The sequence below is a fragment of the Giraffa tippelskirchi genome, chromosome 4 (assembly GCF_054371585.1).
Source record: "Giraffa tippelskirchi isolate mGirTip1 chromosome 4, T2T-mGirTip1v1.2.pri, whole genome shotgun sequence".
Taxonomy (NCBI): domain Eukaryota; kingdom Metazoa; phylum Chordata; class Mammalia; order Artiodactyla; family Giraffidae; genus Giraffa; species Giraffa tippelskirchi.
The window spans coordinates 40,144,495-40,155,056 of NC_137278.1; the positions used below are offsets into that span (position 1 = coordinate 40,144,495).

At 40.9% G+C, this 10,562-nt stretch overlaps 1 long non-coding RNA gene across 1 annotated transcript; it reads right to left on the reverse strand.

Moving 5' to 3' along the window:
* Positions 1-1,176: 1,176 nt before the first annotated feature.
* Positions 1,177-8,541, reverse strand: LOC145503764 (uncharacterized). Its single transcript, XR_014051733.1, has 3 exons — positions 8,461-8,541; positions 3,535-3,574; positions 1,177-1,373 (listed from the first exon to the last, which is right to left on the reverse strand). It is a non-coding gene; the product is annotated as an uncharacterized LOC145503764 (long non-coding RNA).
* Positions 8,542-10,562: the final 2,021 nt, after the last annotated feature.

Below are 10,562 nucleotides of genomic sequence, written 5' to 3' on the forward strand. Positions count from 1 at the left end.
CTCCTTGTTTAACAAAAATTATTAGTTCTTCCAGCATCTTAACTTCCTTTCCATGTATACTTGTTATCGTTCTAATCTAATGGATCATCAAGAAAGAGACGATAGAAACAAGCTACTCTTATTTGCCTTGAAGGTCTTCTTTCCAAAATAAGTAATATAAAATTGTTGCTAATGTTCCTAGTAAATCCAGTGGAATGACATCACTTGAACATTTCTACATAAAGATAATTCAAGGCTGTGAATATTTGCTTTGTACACTGTGCTAGATTCTAAAGGGACTAATGGAGTACTCTAAGAAAAGCAAGGTACAGGGAGCATTGCACTTAAGTGCCATGTCACTTAGTTATTTAGGTCAAAGGAAAGGCCAGAGCCCAAGTTTTCAGTGATGTTTTGCTATATGACCAAATATGATGAAACCTTGAGCTCAGGAAAGGAGCTCTTTGTATGATTCCAGGAATCAAGCAGTAGTTGCCTTCCCTGTATTCATAAAATTACGTCCCTTTTTCTGCAAGAGGCTACCCTTGTTCATTTTCAAGTGCAAGTTACAAGGAGTGAACAGTTTACTTACAGTGATAGCAAACGATCAGACAGCCTCCAAGATCAAGGCCAGCAAGGACTGACAAAGAAGAAAAGGAAGAAAAACAAGGGGTCACACTCAGGAAACCTTAGCACAGGTGAGAGGAAGTTGTTATGCTCTGTCAGCGCACTTTTACAAGACTCCAGACCCAGCTTCTAGTGGGCTTTTCAAGGATACTTCAATAGCCTTTCTTCATGTCACTCATCCAACAAATATTCAGAGTGCCCATTCATGGAAGAAGCACTTTTCAAGGTGCCACATGTGCACCTTGTTAACTTCTTATTTGACTTTAGAGATCGTCCAGTCCAAATCTGTCACTTACTGATGAGAACACTGACGCCCTGAAAGGATGACATGTGCTGGGATGGACACACTTGGGGCCATATTCTGACTTCTCCTCACATCCATTACTCCACACTCCATCTCCTCCCCTGCAAACAAATCACAGAAGTGGTCTAAGCAGAGTTAGTTTCAGCCACTTGCCAGCAAGGAAAGAACCTGGGAGCCCCACTATTGTCAGAATAATTTTAAAAGTCTGTTAACATGGCATTCTTCTAAACACACACACACAAATATTTGCATGTTTAAAGCTATTTCTTGTTAGTTCACATGATCCTTTAATTGTGGAATTTCAAGTAGATAACAAAATGCAGTCAGACTGAAGACTTGAGTAGTTAGTGGTAGCAGGGGAATTGACAAACAGAAGGGTGTCTAGAGGTTGGTCCCAGGGATCAGCATCTCTAATGTGCTTTTCACTGCCTCTCATTGCTTCTTTAATCTTCATCTGAATCCAGCACTGCAAAAACACAAAAACAAATTTGCAAAGATTTTTTTCGTGAGAGATGAGGGTAAAAATGAAGGCAGGGAAGTTCTGCCCAGTGTGAGATAAAGAAGACAACGATAAATGTTTGTGTGTGCATCATTTATATAGTGGTGCTTTTTAGATTAGATATTTATCAAATATAATTTTCTTTAAACTTCAGTTTTCTAGGAACTCCTTGGGGACTGAAGAGTAAGTAAAGAATTTAACACCCCTTATTGAGGACTGAGGGCTTCCCAGCTGGTGTTAGTGGTAAAGAACCCGCTTCCTAATGCAGGAGACTTAAGAGATACCAGTTCAACCCCTGGGTCAGGAAGATCCCCTGGAGGAAGCATGGCAACCCACTCCAGTACTCTTGCCTGGAGAGTCCCACGGACAGACAGAGGAGCCTGGTGGGCTACTGTCCACAGGGTCACAAAGAGTTGGATGCATATCTGAGGTTATTGATATTTCTCCCGGCAATCTTGATTCCAGCTTGTGTTTCTTCCAGCCCAGCGTTTCTCATGATGTACTCTGCATATACGTTAAATAAGCAGGGTGACAATATACAGCCTTGACGTACTCCTTTTCCTATTTGGAACCAGTCTGTTGTTCCATGTCCAGTTCTAACTGTTGCTTCCTGACCTGCATACAGGTTTCTCAAGAGACAGGTCAGATCGTCTGGTATTCCCATCTCTTTCAGAATTTTCCACAGTTTATTGTGATCCACACAGTCAAAGGCTTTGGCATAGTCAATAAAGCAGAAATAGATGTTTTTCTGGTACTCTCTTGCTTTTTTGATGATCCAGCGGATATTGGCAATTTGATCTCTGGTTCCTCTGCCTTTTCTAAAACCAGCTTGAACATCTGGAAGTTCACGGTTCACGTATTGCTGAAGCCTGGCTTGGAGAATTTTGAGCATTACTTTACTAGCGTGTGAGATGAGTGCAATTGTGCGGTAGTTTGAGCATTCTTTGGCATTGCCTTTCTTCGGGATTGGAACGAAAACTGACCTTTTCCAGTCCTGTGGCCACTGCTGAGTTGTCCAAATTTGCTGGCATATATGCGGATGACACCACCCTTATGGCGGAGAGTGAAGAAGAACTAAAGAGCCTCTTGATGAAGGTGAAGGAGGAGAGTGAAAAAGTTGGCTTAAAGCTCAAAGTTCAGAAAACCAAGATCATGGCATCTGGTCCCATCACTTCATGGGAAATAGATGAGGAAACAGTGGAAACAGTGTCAGACTTTACTTTTTTGGGCTCCAAAATCACTGCTGATCACAGTCATTTCATGACTGCAGCCATGAAATTAAAAGATGCTTACTCCTTGGAAGGAAGGTTATGACCAACCTAGATAGCATATTTAAAAGCAGAGACATTACTTTGTGAACAAAAGTCCGTCTAGTCAAGGCTATGGTTTTTCCAGTGGTCACGTATGGATGTGAGAGCTGGATGGTGAAGAAAGCTGAGCGCCGCAGAATTGATGCTTTTGAACTGTGGTGTTGGAGAAGACTCTTGAGAGTCCCTTGGACTGCAAGGAGATCCAATCAATCCATCCTAAAAGAGATCAATCCTGGATGTTCATTGGAAGGTCTGATGTTGAAGCTGAAGCTCCAATACTTTGGCCACCTCATGCGAAGGGTTGACTCATTGGAAAAGACCCTAATGCTGGGTAGGATTGGGGGCGGGAGGAGAAGGGGACGACAGAGGATGAGATGGTTGGATGGCATCACCGACTTGATGGACATGGGTTTGGGTAGACTCCGGGAGTTGGTGATGGACAGAGAGGCCTGGCGTGCTGCAATTCATGGGGTCGCAGAGAGTCGGACACAACTGAGCAACTGAACTGAACTGAACTGAACTGAACTGAAACAACTTAGCACATATGCACACATTGTGGACTGAAAGTCTGTGTCCCTCCCAAAATCATGTGTTGACACCCTAATCCCCAGTGTGCAGGCATCTGAGGATGGGATCTTTGGGAAATTAGGGTTAGATGAGGTCATGAGAGTGGGGCTTCCATGATGGGATTAGCGGCCTTGCAAGAAGTGACACCAGAGAGCCCTACCCCTCTCTTCTGTCTCACAAAGAAGAGCTCATGTGAGTACACTTCACCTGGCAGCCTCCTACAAGTCAAGAGGCCTCAGAATGAAACTCACCTTGGTGATGCCTTGATCTTGGATTTCCCAGCCTCCAGAGCTGTGAGAAAAAAATTTCAGTTGTCTAAGCCACCCTGGTAGCTCAGATGGTAAAGCGTCTGCCTACAATGCAGGAGACCCGGGTTCGATCCCTGGGTTGGGAAGATCCCCTGGAGAAGGAAATGGCAACCCACTCCAGTATTCTTGCCTGGAGAATTCCATGGACCGAGGAGCCTGGTGGGCTACAGTCCATGGGGTCGCAAAGAGTCGGACACGACTGTGCAACTTCACTTCACAAGCCACCCACTCTATGGTACTTTGCTATGCAGCCTGGTCTAATACACCCTTACTCTATACTTGTAAATTAGAAATAATAATTTGGTATAATTCTTGATTATATCATTTACTTTCCTCCTTTTTCTCTCTTTCCCTGTCTCATACACAGAACCGAAGAAAACAACTCCATAAATAAAATAAAACAACTACTGAAATAGAATAGATTTTTAAAGTATGCAGTTCATATACAGCTTGAATTGAAAGGCAAATAGATCAACTTAAACAGGAAGAAGAAAAAGGGTCTTTGCTGGTGGCTTCATCGGTAGAATCTGCCCGCAATGCAGGAGACCCAGTTTCAATCCCTGGGTTGGGAAGATCCCCTGGAGAAAGAAATGGCAACCGACTCCAGTATTCTTGCCTGGAGAATTCCATGGACAGAGGAGCCTGGGGAGCTACAGTCCATGCGATCACAAAGAGTTGGACACAACTGAGTGACTAACACTTTCACTTTTCTTTCAAACAAGAAGACATTTTTTTCTGGTTGCTTCCAATTGTCTTTCATGAGTCCTTATAAAGCTCACCTGATAAGGATGTACCAGCCTATCTTTAATAGTCCCTCCTCCACTTTTTCCCCTGTGAGAATTTGCTAAAGCTACTCAATCCCTCCCCGGTATTTTGGTTGGTTCACAGGGGTTTCTGTTACCTGTGGGGCTCCAGGCCTGATGCTGACTGTGTCGCAGTGAGAACTTCAAGAAGAACTGAGCTGACCTGAGTGGCCGGAGGAGTAAGTTCAGATGTTGAGGAACTCATTTATCTTCCACAGCGCCCTCCCTCACAACTCCACAACCAGCTACAAACTACTTAACCCATCAAAACTCATAGCAAAATTCTAGAGAGCAATTATCCTTCAATAAAAAATAAATGAATTAAAAAAAAAACTCATGGCTATCAAGCTCAGAGCTCTCCTCTTGGGACTGTAAGCACCTCTGCAGTGGGAGTCCCAGAGCTCTTCAAGCTAATGTCCTCATGATTGGTTTAAACTACTAAAACCCTGACTATATTTAGATTCCGATTTCTCACTTAAATCACTAGTCATTCCTCAGTTGAGGAATTGGAAATGAAGATAAAATGAAGATAAAAAATAAATGAAGGGTCACATCGTGTTCACTTTTCAGGAGATTGGTTTCTCAAATAAGGCAGTAACACTGCAATATACCTTATTTCCACAGCATCAGAGTATGTGTTTGTGCTCAGTCGCTTCAGTCGTGTCCAACTCTTTATGACCCCATGCACTCTAGTCCGCCAGCCTCCTCTGTCCATGGGATTCTCCAGGCAAGAATACTGGAGTGGGTAGCCATTCCCTCCTCCAGGGGATCTTCCTGACCCAGGGATCAAACCTGAGTCTCCTGCATCAGCAGGTGGATTCTTTACCCACTGAACCACCTGGGAAGCCCCAAAAGATCAGAGGGGATGCTAAATTTTATAATCAAGACATTTTTTTAACTTGAACAGGAATTCAGGAGTTTAAAGGAGCTCTAGAGATGCTAAAATGAATGACATGCTACATTAAGATAGTTAGGAATTCCTACAACTTTACTGCCATTGAAATATGCTGAGCCAGGTGAAAAGAGATTGAATAATATGTTGTTTTCTTCACCAGCCATGTATTTGAAGTCTTATATCACTGTGATTGTTTATCTTCCTCGATTTATTTTTTTGTCACAAACATATACTGCTAGCTGAGTTGTGTGTTCAAGAATACTGATTGCACTGTTTAATAATATAAAAAACTAGAAAGAATCTAACTGTGCCTCTATAGGGAATTAATTAAACAACTCATAGTCTATCCATAAAGTGGAATAGTACACAGCAGTTAAAAGATAAGAGGTAGACTTCAGTGTCTTGACATGGAGAAATATAACCTTGCTATATGCTTAAGGGTAGAAGGGAAGCAGACTATAGAAAGAGCATTTCGAGTGGGATACTTTTAAATTAAATCATGTGTATATATGTGTGCATATATGTACACTTTGATAAGGGACTAGAAAATACCCACCAACTTAACTTGTTAATAATAGTTATCTATTGGGTATTACTGACTGACAATTTTCTATTATTTGAATTTTTAAAGTAAGCTAACCCATTAATCTCTGCATCCTATAGTTGAAGTTCCTTGTCTTGAGAGCCCAGAGAAGAATTATACACACCAGGACCCCTTGTAGTTGGGTGACTGTATGATTTATTCTGTCTAATGAATTGTAAGCAAAAATGGCTTGTGTTGCTTCCAGGCTGGAACATTTAGTTGCTAGTGCAAGATCCACCCGAGTGCTGTCCTTCAGCCACGAAACCCAGCAATGTTTGAGATAGTGGCTGCTCCATCAACCTATATCCTCACATGAGAGGCTGCAGGTGGAGTGGCGCCTGCAGCCCGCCCATGATGGCCATGTCCTAAGAGCAAAAATAAACTCTTGTTACTATAAACCTTTCAAATTTTGGAAGTTTGTTAACGAAGAATGACCTGATCTTCCTTGTTCTAGTACAAGTAAGCATATCTTCATTTTCTCCTTGAAATAAAAATGTCACTCTTCCGTGTGTGACTTTAAAAGACTTTAAAAGACCAAGATGTTCTTGGTCTACTGAACAAACCTTGCAATGGAGATAAGATCAACACCACTAAAAAAGCCACACGTTGAGACAATTATAATTCCTTTCTCTGACATATGTATTTCAAGAACAAAAATACTTGGAGGGCGTTACACTAAATGAAATAAATCAAACAGATACATTCTATGATGTGATGTAAATGTGGAACCTAAAAAATGCAACAAATTAGTCAATATGGCACAAAAGAGGCAGACTCACAGATACAGACAACAAACTAGTGATTACAAATGGAGAGAAGGGGCAATATGGGGGGGAGTAGAAGTAGGGGGGCACAAACTATTAGGTGTAAGATAGGCTCAAGAATGTATATACAATGTGGGGAATATAGCCAATATTTCATAGTAAGTATAAATGGAAAGTAATCTTTAAAATTTGTATAAACAATTTTTTTAAATGGAAGAGATTTAGAGTTGAAAAGGGCCTTAGAGATCATTTGATCCATGTTTTTTGGCCTAAGCTCAAAAAGCTAGATTTGTGCAGAATCCTCCGGGTATTATTAATCGGAAGAGAAATCCACTGTGTTAGAGCAGAAAAATGTGCTAGGATAAATAGTAAGTATTTAAATGTATTTGGTTAGAGGATCTATAAAGGAATAATTATATGGTTCTGTTTAAGTTAGTGGAAACAAAATATATTAAATTGATGGCTCTTAGGGAAAAAAAAACTAAGCCATAAAACATAACTTGGTATTTCAATAGAATATATATTTATAACCTAGCCTCTTCTTTGATTGCGTGTGTGAGTGTCTGTCTGTCTGTCCTTGCCTTCCTGTCTTTTGATGTCTCAAGCACTGGCTTGGCAAGCATGCAACTTCAGCCATATGCTAACTCAGCTTCTTCATACAAAGCAAAGACTCCTGAATTCCTTCACATGAGCTCTGTCACAACCTCCACCACTTTTTCAAGAGTTCCTGCCCTTCCATGACTTGTTTTTGTTTTTAGTCTTACCGTGTGGGATCTAGTTCCCCAACCAGTGATCAAACCTGCGCCCCCTACGTTAAAAGCACAGTCTTAACCACTTTGAACCACCAGGGAAGTCCCCATGACTTCTTGTGAATGAGACACATTTTTCCTTCCTAGGGTTCAATCAAGGAGCCAGAAAATGTATCCTAACCATCTGTGTTTTCTCACAGAACAATAGGGGCACATTCTTTCTCTGCTGATTAGGACTGAAATGCCAGAAACTTAAGAATTTCCTCACAACTGGAAAAATTGTACCTGGTGTGTTAAGTTTGGTGTGAATGAGTTAAGTTTGTCTCAGAAGCTTTCCCACTGCCCAGCACCTCTTCCCCTTCCCTGGAGTGATACCCCACCCAGGCAGTATGCCTGGCCAACAGAACCTTGCTCAAGTGTTTATTGAGAGCAGCTTTGGGTAAGACCCTGTGGATGATTCACATTTTGAAACATGACTCTTAAAGATCAAAAAGTCATCAAGAACCATGTAGAGCTTCCCTGGTGGCTCAATGGTAAGGAATCCACCTGCCAATGAAAGAGACATGGGTCCCATCCTTGGTCTTGGAAGATTCCACACGCTGCAGGGCAGCTAAGCCTGAGTGCCACAACTACTGAGCTTGTGCTCTAGAGCCCAGGAGCTGCAACTACTGAGCCCAAGTGCCCCAGAGCCTGTGCTCCACAACAAGAGACGCCTCCAAATGAGAAGCCTGGGCACCACAACTAGGGAGTAGCCCCCACTTGCCACAACTAGAGAAAAGCCTGAGCAGCAATGAAGACCCAGCACAGCCAAATAAATGAATAAAATTATATTCATTTATTAAATGAATATAATTTTATTATTAAAATCATAAAATTGTATTAAAAAGAACCACATAAATTAAGCTCTCAGATGGAATGGCAGGCAGCAGAATAGTTATCTTTCAGGATATTTTTAACCTTCTTAGTGCATCTTCAAATGTTAAAATTTACAGTTAGCATTCACTGAGCACTTATTACATATCAAGCACTGTTTGAATGCTCTACAGGTAATAACTCATTTAACGTTACAACTAACCTGGCAAGTAGCTACCATTATTACTCTCATTTTAATGCTGAGAAAAGTCAGGCACAGAGAGGTTAGATTACTCCTCCTGGGTCACACAGGGTAACTAGAAGAGCTTGGATCTAATTCTAGAAGTGTAACCACAGAACCACGTACATAATGATTCTATTCTCTAGATTCTATTCTCTCTGGAGTCACAACCTGGTCAGCATGGAGTCCTGATACATCTTTTCTTTCTTATGAGCAAACAACTCCTGTGCCATGTACTAAGTCGCTTCAGTCATGTCCACCTCTTTGAGACCCTGAGGACTGCAGCCCACCAGCCTCCTCTGTCCATGGGATTCTCCAGGCAAGAATACTGGAGTGGGTTGCCATGCCCTCCTCCAGCAGGTCTTCCTGACCCAAGGATCAAACCTGTGGCTCCTGCAACTCCTGCATTGTAAGCAGATTCTTTACCGCTGAGCCACCAGGGAAGCCCAGTGAGTTTTTAATTTGTCTCCATTTCAGATCTCTAATTACATATATCTACTAACCCAAAATAAAAAAATCGACTCAATTTTTTTTTCGTGGTCCTTTTTTTCATGACATTTTTTGGGACCCATCATCCCTCTACCCTTGAACCCAAACTCTGTGGGTTATCCACCTAAAGACAGGTTCCCATTTGTTCCCCCTCTGTCTGAAATACCTTTTGAAGATGGAAGTTTAGGCTTCAAAGAAATCCTTGAACGTCTACCTTAGTGAACCTACCCATTTCTTCTTGCCATCCATATTTTACTCCTTTAATCTTACTCACATCCCCCGGCTACTCCCTTATCTCCACAAACCTCTACTGAAGAAAGAACTTAGCCTGAAGCTAACCCATAAAGGAAATGGATAGGCATCTGAGGGCCAGGATGCTTATAAGGGACAGCTCATGTTGGTTTTCCTCACAGCCTTTCAAAACAGGCAGTGAAACCCCCATCCACCACCATTCTGCTGATGGATTGAGGAAGAAGGAGCCTGTCACAAACAGAATTAGCACTAAGTAATTTTCCCTTTCTTTATGTAAGCAATTGCCTTTTAATATACAACAACGCTCGAGGTGTTCAGGTTACGAGCTTATTTTAAGATCTTTTGTTTACTTTCTCATCTTCATAGGTCATTGACATCCCATTTAGCCCTGGTGACCCTGTTTATACAATTTTGATATAAATTAAAAAGTCTTCTTGGAGATAACATTAACATTCTTGATCTCAATCTACCACATAAGCAAATAATAGCCTTTGCTCAGTCCTGTGTATAATTGTTCAAAAGCTTCAATGCAGACTCCAATATTCAGACAGAGACAATCTAATCAAACAGATCTGCTTTCTGAATTTTGATTCTAAGCAAGATGAAACCCCAGTTTCTGTAAGCTCCAGTGAAATATCTTATGGGACCTTTGATAGAATGGAGTCATAATTCTAATAAAACACTGGATAGAATACGTTACATTTTAATTAACAAGAAGAGGCAGATCACTAAGAGAAACACTAGGGATCTATTTCTGTATCTTAACCTGAATTTAAAATGTATTTCCCTTTCACTTAAAACTGAGAAAGTATTGTTCCTCCTAAGCTTTTTGATTCTCTACCAGAAGTTGAGCGGGATAACATTTTTGGAATTGGCTTTTTTACTTTATTTTCTAAGGAGGGAAGCTCTCAGTTTTCATACCGAAAAGACATTTTGATAACTACTCCCTTATAAATGCACAGTAGTCTTGTGAATAACAGCAAGCATTTCAAAAGCCATATTTCTGATAGCCCACTTTGCTCCTGTTAGATCATTGCTGATAAGCATACACTTCAACTAAACTCTCATTCTGTTTTTAATGAAAAAAATGCTATATTCTTGAGTGAAGAAACTAATCTTGGAATATAGACAAATTAAAAGTCTTATATTATATCTTTCTTATAAGTTTCACCTAAGGAAGTAATTTGGCAAGTTTACAAGAAAGTGATGTATAGGGCTTTGATTTCAGTATAATCTACAAATGTAAAAAAATTGGAAACAACCTGAATGTACCCCAATAGAAGGCTGTTTAGAAACATAGGGTGCATAAAAACAGTGGTAGATTTTGCAGCCATTAAAAGTGA